This window comes from Octopus bimaculoides, chromosome 9 (assembly GCF_046866305.1).
Source record: "Octopus bimaculoides isolate indiv1 chromosome 9, ASM4686630v1, whole genome shotgun sequence".
Taxonomy (NCBI): Eukaryota; Metazoa; Mollusca; class Cephalopoda; order Octopoda; family Octopodidae; genus Octopus; species Octopus bimaculoides.
The window spans coordinates 10,433,881-10,451,380 of NC_142936.1; the positions used below are offsets into that span (position 1 = coordinate 10,433,881).

The following is a 17,500-nucleotide window of genomic DNA, read 5'->3' on the forward strand; positions in this document are numbered from 1 at the left end:
ACTTATTCCCAATGGTTCTGGCATGGTTAAAACCAGACTCTAAAATTACCTGAATCTACAAAAAAGAAAAAGTAAATGAAAGGAAATAAAATAAATAAATAGACCACCAGGCAAAATAATGAAAACATTAGTAAAACAACAAATTTCAGATGTAGGATAAGGTACAGTAAGTTTTGGAAATATTAACTGTGAGTTTATATTTTTATCAGGTTCCTCATGGTAAAATAATTTATTCTGCAGTGCATATTTTTTGTACGCATTATATGCCAAAGTAGACTAATCTAGCTTTGTAGGGTTCTACAGTTTCACATTTATATAGTGAGCGCTTTTGAAGCAGTAATAGCAGTAAAACTAGATATATCTCTGACACCATCAGCTCACCTAAATCCTACCCTACAGGACCAAATGACCATCATGCAGACCTCTATGAAATTCATCATAGTAAAAGAAAACATCACAACATCATCGACATTTAACATCCACTATTCCATGCTAGCATGAGTCAAGATAGAATTTGTTGAGAAAGATTTTTCTATGGTACCTTTCCTATCACCAACTCTCACCTGTTTCCAAGTAAAGTAATAATTCCCCAAGGCCAGACATTTCTTTTTTTCACAGAAGACTGGAGACGAATAACCTCGCTTGCATGACAACGATGCTCAATTACAACCATCTTATGATGTCCAGGCAAGAGTATACACACACACACACACACACACACACACACACACACACATCTTTCATTTTCCATCTACTAAACCCACTCACAAGACCTTGGTCAGCCAGTGGCTATGGTAGAAGACATGAGCCTATTGCTCCAGTTTGTTTAGCTGTAAAAAGGAGTTGTGACGTCACTGGTGCCAAACAGTATCAGCCTTTGCCTTTCCCTTGGATAACATCAGTGGAGGGGAGAGGGGGAGGCTGGTATGCATGGGCGACTGCTGGTCTTCCATAAACAACCTTGCCCGGAGTTGTGCCTCAGAAGGTAACTTTCTAGGTGCAATCTCATGGTCATTCAGGACCAAAGGGAGTCTTTATGTATGTATAAATACACGCACATACACACACACACACGTATATATGTGCACATGCATATGTTTACATCTTCTTCTCTTAACATTATGGAATAGTTGTAAATAAGCATCACTGTCATACAATCAGTGGCCTTCATTTCCAATCTTCTGTAAAAACATGTCCAGCTGTGGGGAAATACTACTTTGCTTAGAAACAAGTCAGGGTTGGCAACAGGAAGAGCTCCAACATATCCTATCTGACATATGCAAGCGAAGAAAAGTAAACAGTAAAACAAAGATGATGATGATATATTAAATATATTAATACTAACTTATATATCCTGCATATCTCGGTTATTAATATTTCTATACAGTCAGAATTGCCTAAAATAACTTCATTGAAATACATACAAAAGTATTTACTTCCTCCCAGCTATTACTATGAATGCGCACTTCATCAATATGCACGCACCAGTATAGATGCACATTTAAATTCACATGCAGCCATAAATGGACATTTTTATCTAAATGTAAGGATAGTTTATTTTTTGGTTTATTCACAAACACAGAGAAACAGAGTGCTAATACATCTCTCAAAATTATGTAAATTTATCCTACCCAATAATTTGTTTGAGTGAAACAGTTGAGCTCTACAGGCAGAGTTTTTCCCATATTGTAGCAGAAGAAATATTTTGTATTTACCCTATGAAAATTAACTATAAGAAGATCTGAAGAAAATTAATCAACATTATTCAAAATATTATGAAAAATTTTATTTTTAAGCCAAAACTTCAGCCTTTAGTAATTTGATAGTTCTAATTATAATTCCTTATATTGGCACACAGCTATAAATAGTCAGTGAAGGACACACAGTTGATTAAATCATCCCTAGTGCATTTCTGCTGCTTATTGCCCCAAGAGGGTTGAAAGGCAAAAGCCTGTTTTGAACACCAAAGTCACAAAGATGAAACTAATACTACATAGCATTTAGCTTGATACTCTGCTCTTTCTTCAATTCTGTTAAATTAATAAACATAATTAATATTTCTTGATAATAAACAGGAAGATACTAATTTGTAAAATATAAGACTGTGTACCATGAGCATTAGTGAGTTTTATTCAATCCATCAGAACTTGCTTCACTTCATGATGCAGACTTGAAGAGCCCTAACCCAAAACTTCAAAATTCCCCTCTCCACACATTCATTTTATTTTATGAATTTTATTAACTGTTTTACAGGTAAAACAAACACCATTACCAAATTCATTAATGGCCTATGGTCCATTGGGAGCAAAGGGTTTCAGTAAGTAATATATTGGGTTGTCCAGAAAGTTCGTGCCGATTTTTAAAGGAAAGAAAAAGGTCAATAAATACTTGCCATTACATTTTTAATCAACGAAATATGAACTATTTTGTTGCACAATGCGTCTCCATCTTTCCTTTAACTTGAAAATACCCTCTTCCCAGGATTGAGGTGGTTTCATGGTAAATAAGTCGAAAGGAAAGCTACTATAAATCGGCACGAACTTTCCGGACAACCCAATACATAAGAATGCAAATACATACATATCTGACAAACATCCTGTGCAACAGGGGTTCACAGCGATTTTTTATCTATGGATTCCTTTGATTACCATTTTATTCTGGTGGACCCTCACAGTCATTCAATGTTTAAAAACTAGTTTTATAGATACTTCTTTCAAAATCCCTATTTTGTTTTCAACACATTAACTTGTGTAGGTTGAAATATATAATACATTAAAGAAACTTGGCAGTTTTTAGCAATACTTGCCAATACATTCTAAAGCAAAATATTTTCAGGAGTCCCTTAAAATATTATTGTGGGTCCCCAATTTACTATTTTGTTGTGTGGACCACCCAAAATTCTTACATAGACCCTTAGGAGCCATATGGACCCCAGTTGAGAACCACTACTGTGCACAAACAATTGTCGAGAGAGAAACCATAAAGCCACCTCATTTCTTAACAAAAGTAAAATTGGATCTAAAGTATATTGTTAACTAAAGTTTCTCTCTGCTACATCTCCACAGGCCATACCCCAGTAGAATATATGGTTTGTGCGGGTGGCACATAAAAGACACCATTTCGAGCGTGGCCGTTGCCAGTATCGCCTGACTGGCCTTCGTGCAGGTGACACATAAAAGCACCTACTACACTCTCTGAGTGGTTAGGAAGGGCATCCAGCTGTAGAAACTCCGCCAAATTTAGATTGGAGCCTGGTGTTGCCATCCGGTTTCACCAGTCCTCAGTCAAGTCGTCCAACCCATGCTAGCAAAACTGTTATTTTATCTCTGGATCCTTAAGTAGGAGAAAGAAATCTCTTCTGAGCTATACTTGTGTATCATAGGTTGATTTCCTCAGAAGACATTATGACTGTCCTACAATTAGATTAAAATGAGGTTAAATAAACTGAGTGATGAAGACAGACAATGGAACACACTGTAGCAGACTACAAACTTATGAGCCAATATCTGATAACCTTTGATTATTAATTGGTTCATAACTGTAATAAAACATATAGAAGTTTTCTTAGCATTTAAAATTGAAGCAGTTTTTAGTCCAGATGATGTTTAAATACACTCATCAGTAAAAAACCAAGTGTCCCCAAAGTACCAAATCACTTTGAGAGATAGTGGTAAGCTCCACTTTCAGAGCATGGAGCAGATGAGAGATAAATATCCCTCGTAAACAGAATGTGGGTTTACCACAGATAACATTCACAGCTTCACCATCACCATCAGTTTAACATCCATGAGTTTATTGAGGCAGATTTTCTACAACTGGACTCCCTTCCTGTTGCCAACCCTTATCTGTTCCCAAACATGTTTTTGCAGAATATCAGAAATGAATCATTCATTTACAACAACTACATATGTAAAGACAAAGAGACACAAACATACTCTCACATACAAGCACACACACACACACACAAAGATGTCTTTCAGTTTCTGTCAATGAAATCCACTCACAAGGCTTTGGTCAGCCTAGATCTATAGCTGAAGACACTTGCCCAAGATGTCATGCACTGGAACTGAACCCAAACCCTTGTAGCTGGGAGGAAGACTTCTTAACCACAGGGCTATACCTGTGCCTATAACCACACTTGTACTTATTAACTGGTACCTATTCCTGACATTAAGATGAACTGAAGCACATAGAATAGTGTCCAGTCGAGAAACGTAACACAATATCTGCTGCAAATTTGAACACATAGCCTGTAAGTTGCTAGCAATATACCTAATACACTCAGCTAACAAAATTTTAATTTTAATTTGCAAGTAAATAAAATTCTATAAGGAGTGATAAATTTTGAAGTGAAACACCTAGGAACTTAAAATAAGCAGTGAATTTCAGTGATTAATTTCTCAAGGTTGTCATAAAACTGATAAAGGAACTATTTTGGTAAGGCTGGAAGACATTAAAGTCAATGTTTCCCAACTGGCTGCAAATATATTTCCTACATATGGAAAAAGTAAACTCAATAACATGTGTCCTTGGGACACCATTTAAACAGTAATAAATAAATAATATCCAGAAATAATGTTTTGTTTTTTTATTAATTTCAGATTTCCTTCCTGCTTTTAACATTTCAATACCCATGACAACAAGAGAGAATATCTGATGCAACAAAACAGGAGAATATGTTAACCCAAAAAGTAGATATACTTAATTGTGTCTGGCAAGAGTCATTCTCTTTTAGTGCCTTATTAATTTGACACACTCGCTGGTCTGATTTCCACTCATTTACTCGTTATTTTTTACTAAAATTTTCATTGCAACTAGCAACCTTTTCAAGAGTCATTGATTCGCAATGAAAATTTTAGTAAAAAATAACGAGTAAATGAGTGGAAATCAGACCAGCAAGTGTGTTAAGTTAATAAGGCACTAAAAGAGAATGACTCTCCCCAGACACAATAAAATATGCTTCAACACACAAATTCACATAAAGAATCTTGCAAACCACATACAAAAACGAAATAAATATACTTCACGATTTAAATAATAAGCTCCTCTAAAAGAAATGTTATCATTGTAACTGTTTCTCCAGATTGTCATTACTAGGTGCAGGTATGGATGTGTGGTTAAGAAGCTTGCTTCCCAACCATGTGAACTTGGGTTCAGTTCCACTGTGTGGCACTTTGGGCTATAAGCTTCTACTCTAGCCCCAAACTGACCAAAGCTTTGTGAGTGGATTTGATAGACAGAAACTGAAAGAAGACGGCCAGCTGGCGGAATCGTTAGCACGCTGGGCGAAATGCTTAGCGGTATTTCGTCAGCCGTTACGTTCTGAGTTCAAATTCCACTGAGGTCGACTTAGCCTTTTGGGGTCGATAAATTAAGTACCAGTTACGCACTGGGGGTCAATGTAATTGACTTAATCCCTTTGTCTGTCCTTGTTTGTCCCTTCTAATGTTTAGCCCCTTGTTTGTCCCTTCTAATGTTTAGCCCCTTGTGGGCAATAATGAAAGAAGAAACTGAAAGAAGCCCATGTGTGTGTGTGTGTGTGTGTGTGTGTGTGTATGAATCCTTGTGTTGACATCACATGATGGTTGTAAACAAACATCATCATCATCATGTAAGTGCTGTTGTTTGTTTCTATTCCGCCATGAAAAACAAGTCTGGTCAGTGGGAAATATTAACTTGCTTGGACACAGGTAAGGGTTGATGACTGGAAGGGCAACCGGCTGTAGAAAATTGGCCTTAACAAATTCCATCTGACCTAAGCAAGCATGGAAAAGTAAACGTTAGACGACTGAAGATGACAAAAGCTTAAATAGTTTCACCTGTTGACATAAGTTTAAAATAGGATGAGCTTGCAATCAGTTAAGATTTAAATCCCAGGTAGTGCTGTACATATTAATACAGTGGTAGGTGGTTACAAGATAATTTCTTCATATACAATAATTATAGTGTAGTGAAAAATACTAAAAGAAAAAAAAACCATGGGAATTGGGTGCATCAGTGTTGGAAACCAGTTATTAACAACTGCTGGAATATACACAGTAATAAATGGAGAGTGAGGGAGTGAATTATGAACTACAGAAAAGCGATTTAAAATGCCAATTAAATGGCATAACAAAACTTATGATAGACAAGTGTTTCATTTTTCATAACAATGTCAGCTTATGAGAAAAGCAAGCTCATTGCTGGAGATTCCATAAACAATATTCAGAGAAAACTTTGAGATTGTTAAGCTCACAGCTTATAACAATAACAGAAACAAGAAGAATCTTTCTGCAAAAAATGTGTAGAAGTGTAAATGATGAAATGCTAAAAGAATAATGTTGAGAATAGAAAGACTGAAGTTATTTTGTTTGACAAGAACTCTAGTAAATGCAATCAGAAGAAAACACTAATTCTATAGAAACTGACCATGCTGAGATTGATTCGAGATCTATGGTGTAAATTCCTTGTGTTAAAGTTAAATTAAAACTTTACATCAAAATTTCATGTTCATTTATATTCCTAACACCAGTTCAACACATTAACCACCACAGCCTGTTACTGGATCTTACCAGTGATGCTACGTATTTCCAGTCACTCTGCATATTGTTTAATTATAAGGAAATATAATTTGTCTCGCATTTTTTACAATATTGCACAAATAAACTTTAATAAACTTTAAACCTGTAGAGGTGAAGTCAATTTGATGGAAGGTGAGAACTAATGTACGGCACAAACATTTGATCACTTTATAAACAAATCATCTGTGCTGGTTGTTTAATAAAAAATTATAGAACCCTCATCTATTGTTTATGAAAAGAGAGTCCACCATACCAAAAGTATCAGCATGGAGAAATTAGCATTCACCTTTGACTCAGACCGTCTCGGGGTTCGACTCAGACCGTCTCGGGGTTCGACTCAGACCGTCTCGGGGTTCGACTCAGACCGTCTCGGGGTTCGACTCAGACCGTCTCGGGGTTCGACTCAGACCGTCTCGGGGTTCGACTCAGACCGTCTCGGGGTTCGACTCAGACCGTCTCGGGGTTCGACTCAGACCGTCTCGGGGTTCGACTCAGACCGTCTCGGGGTTCGACTCAGACCGTCTCGGGGTTCGACTCAGACCGTCTCGGGGTTCGACTCAGACCGTCTCGGGGTTCGACTCAGACCGTCTCGGGGTTCGACTCAGACCGTCTCGGGGTTCGACTCAGACCGTCTCGGGGTTCGACTCAGACCGTCTCGGGGTTCGACTCAGACCGTCTCGGGGTTCGACTCAGACCGTCTCGGGGTTCGACTCAGACCGTCTCGGGGTTCGACTCAGACCGTCTCGGGGTTCGACTCAGACCGTCTCGGGGTTCGACTCAGACCGTCTCGGGGTTCGACTCAGACCGTCTCGGGGTTCGACTCAGACCGTCTCGGGGTTCGACTCAGACCGTCTCGGGGTTCGACTCAGACCGTCTCGGGGTTCGACTCAGACCGTCTCGGGGTTCGACTCAGACCGTCTCGGGGTTCGACTCAGACCGTCTCGGGGTTCGACTCAGACCGTCTCGGGGTTCGACTCAGACCGTCTCGGGGTTCGACTCAGACCGTCTCGGGGTTCGACTCAGACCGTCTCGGGGTTCGACTCAGACCGTCTCGGGGTTCGACTCAGACCGTCTCGGGGTTCGACTCAGACCGTCTCGGGGTTCGACTCAGACCGTCTCGGGGTTCGACTCAGACCGTCTCGGGGTTCGACTCAGACCGTCTCGGGGTTCGACTCAGACCGTCTCGGGGTTCGACTCAGACCGTCTCGGGGTTCGACTCAGACCGTCTCGGGGTTCGACTCAGACCGTCTCGGGGTTCGACTCAGACCGTCTCGGGGTTCGACTCAGACCGTCTCGGGGTTCGACTCAGACCTTCTAGAAAAGGTCCGAGTCAAAAAGTCTCATAAAAATTACGGCATCAGATTATATCTATACAGTAGTTGTAACTGTAGTTGCACCCATTCTTTTAAATTCTGTAACCAATTTACATATGTTTCTTCAACCCTCTGATAGGTGAAATCATCATTTTAAATCTTAACATCCTGTTGAAAATGTTATAAGACAAAAGTCCAGTCATATAAGAATCCCATTCAAAATGAATGTATTGGGTTGTCCGAAAGTTTGTGCCGATTTATAATAGCTTACCTTTCAACTTGAAACCACCTCAATTCTGGGAAGAAAGTATTTTCAAGTTAAAAGAAAGATGAAGACGCATTGTGCAACAAAATGGTTCATATTTGGTTGATTAAAAATGTAATGGCAAGTATTTATTGACCTTTTTCTTTCCTTTAAAAATCGACACAAACTTTCCGGACAACCCAATAAATAAGGTTAGTACAATAGAATACCTGATGAACGCTGGAGAATACATCAGCCGAAACGCTGTGGTAACAACAAACAAGATGAGGACACCCATCTGTCGATTGTAAATAATGGTACATTTCCCAGGAGAAATCCACAGTGATGAGGTGAGGGCTGGCACTCTGTCGGTTATGATGACAAGAGCTTCAGTTGATTCGATCAACACGACAGCCTGCTCATGAAATTAACATCCAAGTGGCTGAGTACTCCACAAACATGCATACTTTTAAGGTAGTTCTCAAGGAGATTCAGTGTGACACAGCTGACCCTTTGAAATACAGGTACTACTCATTTATGCCAGCTGAGTGGACTGGAGCAATGTGCAATAAAGTATCTTGCTCAAGGAAACAACACACTACCAGGTACCGAACTCATAGCCTTACAATTGCGAGCTGAAAGCCCTAACCACTAAGCCACAGATCTTCACAGTGGTGAGGACTAGCATTTAGTTTTGTGTTGCTCATATTTAGAGGGTAGGATACATCTTCTTCACATGTGAAGTGATAGTGTCCTTTTACTGCTGAAGGAGATGAGGTTAGTATGATCCCATGGGAGGATGTTCTTGAAGTGTCTGTTCCCAAACGCAATGTAGATTTAGCATTGAAGAGGAGGTTGAGGTGTGGAATTTTAAAGAGGAATGAAGGATTGTATCATTTACATAGGAGTGGGTATTGCTGGACGTGACAACAAATAAGTCATTGAGGATAGGAGAAAGTGTGTGAGTGACAAAACCAAACCCAGGCAACACAAAGTTGACATAAGGTGGGTAGAGAGAAAGCCCTTTGGTACATGCCTTGATAGAGAGATTTGACAGGAAACTACTGTTCAAAGAGACAAGAGATAGATGGAGCCTTCTTTAAAACAACACCGAAACCATTATACAATGTAGAGAATTCCAAAATAATCGTTACATACGCATACAGCATCCTACCATTCTCATTTGTTTCATCAAGGTGAAGTCCATGAGAATAGTTTGCAGCATGACACATTTCCGTTTTGGTCTTGCATTATCTTATTTAAACAAAACAGAGTTCTTAGATCTCACTGTAACATTTTCACCCCAAAGAATTCTTTGGTCTGCATTCACTTTCTCTCTCTCTCTTATATATGTGTGTGTGTGTGTGTGTGTGTGTGTGTGTGTGTGTGTGTGTGTGTGTGTGTGTGTGTGTGTGTGTATATATATATATGTGTGTGGATATGTGTGTGTATGTGTATATATATATATATATATATGTGTGTGTGTGGATATGTGTGTGTATGTATATATATATATATGTATGTATGGATATGTGTATGTATGTATATATGTGTGTGTGTGTGTTTATACACTACTATCATCTCATGACATTTTCCACCCACCACAAACATCTGTTTGGATGGGAATGAAACAGTTTTGTCAGAGCCATTTTGGCGCTACCTATTTGGCATCACTGATATGATACTGACTTATTTGACATCACTTACAGTAATGTAACTTTCTCTCTAACATTTAGTTATTTTTCTATCATCATCATCGTTTAACGTCCGCCTTCCATGCTAGCATGGGTTGGACGATGTGACTGAGGACTGGTGAACCAGATGGCTGCACCAGGCCCCAATCTGATCTGGCAGAGTTTCTACAGCTGGATGCCCTTCCTAACGCCAACCACTCCAAGAGTATAGTGGGTGCTTTTACGTGCCACCGGCACGAAGGCCAGTCAGGCGGTACTGGCAACGGCCACGTTCAAAATGGTGTTTTTTATGTGCCACCTGCACAGGAGCCAGTCCAGCGGCACTGGCAACAACCTCGCTCGAATGTTTTTTCACATGCCACCAGCACAAGTGCCAGTAAGGTGATGCTGGTAACGATCACGCTCAAATGGTGCTATTTACATGTCACTGGCACAGAAGCCAGACAGCTGCTCTGGCAATGATCACGTTAGGATGGTACTCTTAGCGCTCCACTGGTACAGGTGCCATCACGATTTCGATTTCACTTGCCCCAATAGGTCTTCGCAAGCCAAGTTTAGTGTCCAATGAAGGAGAGGTTGGCATGGGTGCCAGTTGTCGAATTTGGTTCGATTTCGATTTCACTTGCCTCAAAAAGTCTTCACAAACAGAGTTTAGTGTCCAATGAAGGAAAGGTACACATAAGTGGGCTGGCTACACCCCTGGCAGAAGCCTCGGAGGTCTCACTTGGCTTGCCGGGTCTTCTCACGCACTGCATATTTCCAAAGATCTCGGTCACAAGTCATTGCCTCGGTGAGGCCTAATGTTTGAAAGTCGTGCTTCACCACCTCATCCCAGGTTTTCTATGTATGTGTAATGTCTCTCTCACCTTCTTTTCCTACATCACTCTATCTGTATATGCATATTTCTGTACAGCAATGTGTGTATGTGTGTCTCCAGTGCCAAAATAGGTTGAATGTCCAGTCAGCACCCAAAATGATGCACCCAGCCATCATCTCATCATTCCATATTCAGAATATCCATAACAACACAGTTCACTCACCAGCACATATCAGCCAGTACATTTGAAGTCTATCCACTTTGTCTCATTTACACTCAACCTTAGAGGTCAATTAACATCAAACAACCAATACACAACACCCAGCTTATTCGAACCAGACCTTTCACACATATTTTCCATGTTTAAATACCTACTGCTACAGATGCCAAAGTGTGGCCATACTCAAGCAAGTCATCTGAACACAACATATGTACGTCCACTCACCAGAAAAACTTGATCCCTCCCTGAGGACCTACCTCAACTAAATCAAGACTAAGATGGATGTCATGTGCAGCTTAAAAATATCCAAGCAAGCTCAACCACGCAATGATACAATGCAACATCATACTCTGTATACATATTTCATACAATTTAACCTCTGTACATAGAGCCATTTTCTAAAAGTTTCCTCGATTTCTTCCACTTCTTTCTTACCCAAGGTACTATACCTTCGTTAGACCCAGTTCCAGAATTTATTATACCACTTAAATGTCAAAACCGATCTACAACTTCTAGACAATCACCTGGGCAGTCAATGGTCTTGATTTTAGAGCAGTTATTGTTGCTTATAACTCTTGTCCAAGAACACCACCGCATGACTAGAACACACGGTCTGAACTTATTACTCGTTAACCAGTACTCGAGTAACTTGACCTTAGAACTACTACTAAACATCATCGTTTTTACATCCACTTTTCCATGTTGCATGAGTGGGATGAAGTTTATTGAGGTTGGTTTTATACAGCCAGATGCCCTTCCTGTCAACAACCCTCACTTGTTCCCAAATGCCCAAAATCCAAATTCTCGCAGAATATTACAAAGGAATGTCACTGCTTGACTTATACTCTTTTACTTGTTTCAGTCATTTGACTACGGCCATGCTGGAGCACCACCTTTAGTCGAGCAAAACGACCCCAGGATTTATTCTTTGTAAGCCTAGTACTTATTCTATCAGTCTCTTTTGCCGAATTGCTAAGTTACGGGAACATAAACACACCAGCATTGGTTGTCAAGCGATTGGGGGGGGGGGACAAACACAGACACACATACATACATACATACACATATATATACATATATACGACGGGCTTCTTTCAGTTTCCGTCTACCAAATCCACTAACAAGGCTTTGGTCGGCCCGAGGTTATAGTAGAAGACACTTTCCCAAGGTGCCACGCAGTGGGACTGAACATGGAACCATGTGGTTGGTAAGCAAGCTTCTTACCACACAGCCACTCCTGCACCTATTACTAAAGTGATGGGCTGAATCATGGAAGTACTGCTATACCAGGCCAACCCGTGGCAAAGGCGGAGCAAGCCCCTAACTCTTCGCCTTGTTCTAAAAATCAGTTTAATATCGATGGTCCCAAATAGGGACCATATCACAAATTAAGCTGATAAGAACAGATACTACACTTTGATCTCACCCAAAAGGCCAAGAAGCGATAGTGACAATCATTTACAACTATCACGCAATGTCAAAGCAAGGAGACACACAAATACACACATATATAATGTGCTTCCTTCAGTTTTCATCTACCAAATCCACTCACAAACCTTTGGTTACCCAGGGGCTAGAGAAGAAAACATCTGTTCAAGATGCCACACAGTGGGACTGAACCTGGAACCATGTGGTTGAGAAGCAAACTTCTTACCACACAGCCATACCTGCATCTGCTGAATTGTACATATACCACATGTAATTTGCTAGAGCTAACAGCTATATGGTACCAATCAATGGATTTGATAATGTAATGACGAAAGATTTCCAAGTTTGAATAGAATGTTACTTTGCCACAAATTTACTTCCCCAACAAGCAGGTTCATATTTTCCATTAAGATAAATTGTACAATGTGACTTGTCTAAAAATATAAGAAAACATATTGGCAAAATATCAAGCAACAACCTTAGAAGCTGTTATAAATCTGGAATACAAGTAATTTCACTCCATTGGTGACTGTGGACCCACGATAGTAACCTCTAATGACTTTATGGTCAATGAATTCAAACATTACTACAATTGGTATGCTGGCAAGACACATTATTAGCTCAGTCAGTCTAGCTAAAAATAGCCTTCACTTGGATCTGCAAGCAACTTAGTATGAACTTAATATAATGTCAATCAAGGAATTACATAAGAAAAGGCTAAGTGGTTAATTATAAAAGGTAGGCTACACCATCTTTTTTTAGAAAAGACGCATGCTAGAATTAGATTCTAGAATCATTGTTTTAATGTCCACTTTTCCACGCTTACATGGATCTGTTGAGGCAAATTTTCTACAGCTAGATAACCTTCTTGTCGCTAATCCTCAATTGTTTCCAAGGGTAAAATTCTTAGCAGCATTTTGTCTGCCTTTACATTCTGAGTTCAAATTCTGCTGAGGTCAATGTTGCCTTTCATCCTTTCAGGGTTGATGAAATAAGTACCAGTTATGCACTGGGGAGCAACGTTATCAACTGGTTCCTTTATCCAAAATTTCAGGCCTTGTGCCTATAGCAGAAAGGATTATTATTATTATTACCATTATTTTGTCTGTCTTTACAACTATTCAGAGTTCAAATTCTGCTAAGCTCAACTTTGCCTTTCATCCTTTAAGGGTTGACACAATAAGCATTGGGGTTGATGCTATCAACTTACTCCCTTCCATGAAATTGCCGGCCTTGTACCAAAATTGGAAACCAGTATTTCCCATGACCAGACATGCTTCCATGAGAAATTGAAAATGGACAGCACTTGCAAGACGGTGATACTCACTCTCAGCTATCATGTGATGTTAAGGCAAGGAGAAAGTAAAACACACACACATACAATAGGCTTCTTTCAGTTTCTGTCTGCCAAATCCACTCACAAGGTATTGGTTGACCCAGGGCTATAGTTGAAGATACTTTCCCAAGTGGCCATGCAATGGGACTGAACTCAAAACCTTATTGTTGAGAAGCAGACTTCTTACCACACAGCCAGTAGAGACGAGAACATTATTCTCCTGCCTATATTCTTCTAACTGCTTTTTACTGTTTATTCTTCTATTTTATTCCTTATAATCTGTGAATTTTATTCCTTGTAAACTGTAAATTTTCCCCGTCTAAAATATTCATACCCTGTCTCTGATGACAGAATACCCAGTACACAGATATGCTAACCAACCACTTGGGTTACCCCAGAAACAGTTGTAAGACTTCAAATTCACCTTACCCTAATTAGATTATTCTAAATGACTTGAGATACTCATTCTGCCTTGGTTTTGATTTTTCCTCTAATATAATATAGACATGCTATAACAGAATCCTAACACAGATCCCTAGATCCAGCCTAGGCTGTGATCTTGGAACCTAATGGTCGACCAACTATAGCACTTACCCAGCGTACCTATTCATTTAGATCACAAGTGAACTAAACCACTCATATTCTATATATATATATATATATCTACAGTTATAAAATCTCAAGAAGAGATAGAGTAGTAATGTATACTGAACAGTAGAGCAAGTTGTCACATCAAAGTGGCAGGTGAATGTTACTACTAGTTTAACCCCAGGCAGATTCTCCGCATTGAAAACTAGCTGGCAGAGAATCTGCCTGGGGTTAAACTAGTAGTAACATTCACCTGCCACTTTGATGTGGAAACTTGCTCTACCGTTTATTTTTATATATATATATATATATATATATATATATATATTACAACAGACATCCACACAGTTTCTGTCGACCAAATTCACTCACAAGGTATTGTGAAAGCTATAGTAAATGACACTTGCCCAAGGCACCACGCAGTAGGACTGAACCCAAAACCACATCGTTGCAAAACGCAAGCTTCTTAACCACACAGCCACACCTGTACCAATATCTACAACTATATTATCCAATATGTCCATTCTGTAAAGAGAGGTATGATTCAGCTCCTAATTCTATGCAGTCTAGTGACCACAAAGAGAATCCTGCAATGGATAGTGATAGAAATGTATAGTGAACTGAGGTGGAGATTGATCATGGATCTGCAATGAGATAGAACTAATTAATGGAACTTTACAAAATGAGGAGCATCTTAGTAGTTTAGAATAAACAATGGGTATAGGCGCAGGAGTGACTGTGTGGTAAGTAGCTTGCTTACAAACCACATGGTTCCAGGTTCAGTCTCACTCCGTGGCACCCTGAGCAAGTGTCTTCTGCTATAGCCTCGGGTCGACCAAAGCCTTGTGAGTGGATTTGGTAGATGGAAACTGAAAGAAGCCTGTCATATATATATGTGTGTGTGTTGTGTCTGTCTGTGTTTTGATTCCCAGCATTGCTTGACAACGGATGCTTGTGTGTTTATGTCCCCCGTAACTTAGCAGTTCAGTAAAAGGCACTAACAGAATAAGTACTATGCTTACAAAAAACAAGTCCTGAAGTCAATTTGTTCGACTAAAGGCAGTGCTCCAGCATGGCCGCAGTCAAATGACTGAAACGAATAAAAGAGTAACGGTATTCTGGCAGAATTTGAACTCAGAATGTAGTGGCAGATAAAATACTGCTAAGCATTTCATGCAGTGTGCTAAAGATTCTGCTAGTTCACCACCTTATGTATTCTATAGATAATGTTATCAAGAGAGGTGCAGGTGTGACTGTGTGGTTAAGAAGTTGCTTCTCAACCAAATGATCTTGGGTTCAGTCCTACTGCATGGTAGCTTGGGCAAGTGTTTTCTGCAATAACCCCAGGGCCAACCAAAACTTTTTGAGCAAATTTGGTAGACAGAAAATGAAAGAAGCCTATCATTCATATATCCACATGTGTGTGTGTGTACCTTTGTCTAAACATTACGAGACGGTTGTAAACGAATATCATCGTCATTCAAGTAATGCTTGTTTCCAGTCTTCCATAAGAAGCATGTCTGACCATAGGGAAATATTACCTTGCTTAGAAACAGGTAAGGGTTGACAACAGGAAGGGCATCCAGCCATAGAAAATCTGCCTCGACAAATTTTGTCTGACTCATGCAAACGTAGAAATGTGAACGTATGATAATGATGATGATGGCGACACTGATGATATCCAATACCTTCACATTTTGAAGATTCTGTGCTGTACATAATTACATGCTCTATACATATGCCCTCTGTCTTTGAATAGCCATAGCAACAATCCTATTGTTTGAGCAGTACCTTATCAGTAGTGCAACCAATATTATTTCTAGTATTTGCTATTATGCCAGCGTTGAACATAGACGTTAGATGATGATGATGAGCTTTATGGAGAAAACATCACCCCTGTACACTCTAAAGATCATATAGAGTATACCTGAAAAAACTTTATCCCCAAATTAGCTGACAGTTCAGAGGAAACTGAGGTTGACTTTCTACTCTATAATTTTAATCTAGAAATTTAGTTATGATTATAATTCAACTGTTATTCTACACGAAATAAAACATACTGCGTAAGATGAAGTAAAAAAAAAACAAACTGAAGTAGCCTTCTAGTTAAAAAATCTTGTAAAACTTGGAATTAGTAAAAGTAGGTGAAAAGAGATGAAAAATCACACCAGAAAAATATGTAGAAAAGATTATGGTCGTCATTTGTGTCGTGAGCAACTTCGACTGAATATATTTAAATCATATGACGACTGTAGAAAATTAAGGAATTGTCATTTTACTGAAGGATGCAGGCTATTTCCTGCAATTATTAGATGCGAAACAGACGTTCGTAATATTTATGCCAAAAAATTAGAAAACCGTTAGCATAGTAGTAAATAGATGTAGAAGAAAGGAAACCAGTGATGACAATATGAAGTCGAATGAAAGAAGAAAGAATCAGGTTGAGGGAATTGTGAAGAAAAAAAAATGAGAAGTGTAGAGGGAAGCAGTTACAGGAGACAGGAAGTCAGCTAATAAAACGGTTGAGGTTTCGTTAGTTTCATTATAACAGTAAATTAATTTTAAAAAAATTAATTTTAACAAGCTCCTAATGATAAATAATATCCTGAAACTGTTGGCAGGAATAATTCCATGTTCTTATTTTGAGATTCTTACCATTCTCATCCAACAGGAAGTAGCTGATGTACCACTTCCTGTCTGTGGAATGACTTTCTTAACATACCTTAATTCTTCACAAAATTTTTTTTAACATTTTAGCAATAAACTTCCATAATTAAATAACTAATTAAAATCTAAAGACTACTTAAACTAAACACAACAGCTGATTAACCAGTTTTAAAATAAATACGTAAGAATAATCAAGTACTGGTGTTAAGAAAAGCCAAGTTTACCAAAATAAATATTTGATGAAGGTATTATTGCTGCTGCTAATATAATTCTACAGGAAACACAGCATCTACAGATTATTAAGAATTCCTCACGAAATACACAATTATACCCCTACTATGTGTGTGTATGTGTGTGTAGTGCGTGCTATATAGGTGCAGAACCAAAGTGATATATATATATACATATGTACATCACACCTAACACTACACACATATATATAATTGGTTATATATATATATATATATATATATATATATATATATATATATATATATATATATATATTTGGTGATAATTAAATCAGATGGTTATTTATTATTAAATATGTCTAGATTTTAAAGGCGTATACGGGGAAATATTAACATTATATATATATATATATATATTATATAGATGTGTGTGTGTGTAAAA

At 38.8% G+C, this 17,500-nt stretch overlaps 1 protein-coding gene and 1 non-coding gene across 40 annotated transcripts in view; both read right to left on the minus strand.

Annotated features, from left to right (window-relative positions):
• LOC106871661 (serine/threonine-protein kinase mig-15-like) overlaps positions 1–17,500 on the minus strand; it is a 764,441-nt gene that overhangs the window by 734,620 nt on the left and 12,321 nt on the right. The gene's annotated exons all lie outside the window — the stretch shown is intronic.
• Positions 12,101–12,294, minus strand: LOC128248784 (U2 spliceosomal RNA). The gene has a single exon (XR_008264951.1). It is a non-coding gene; the product is annotated as a U2 spliceosomal RNA (small nuclear RNA).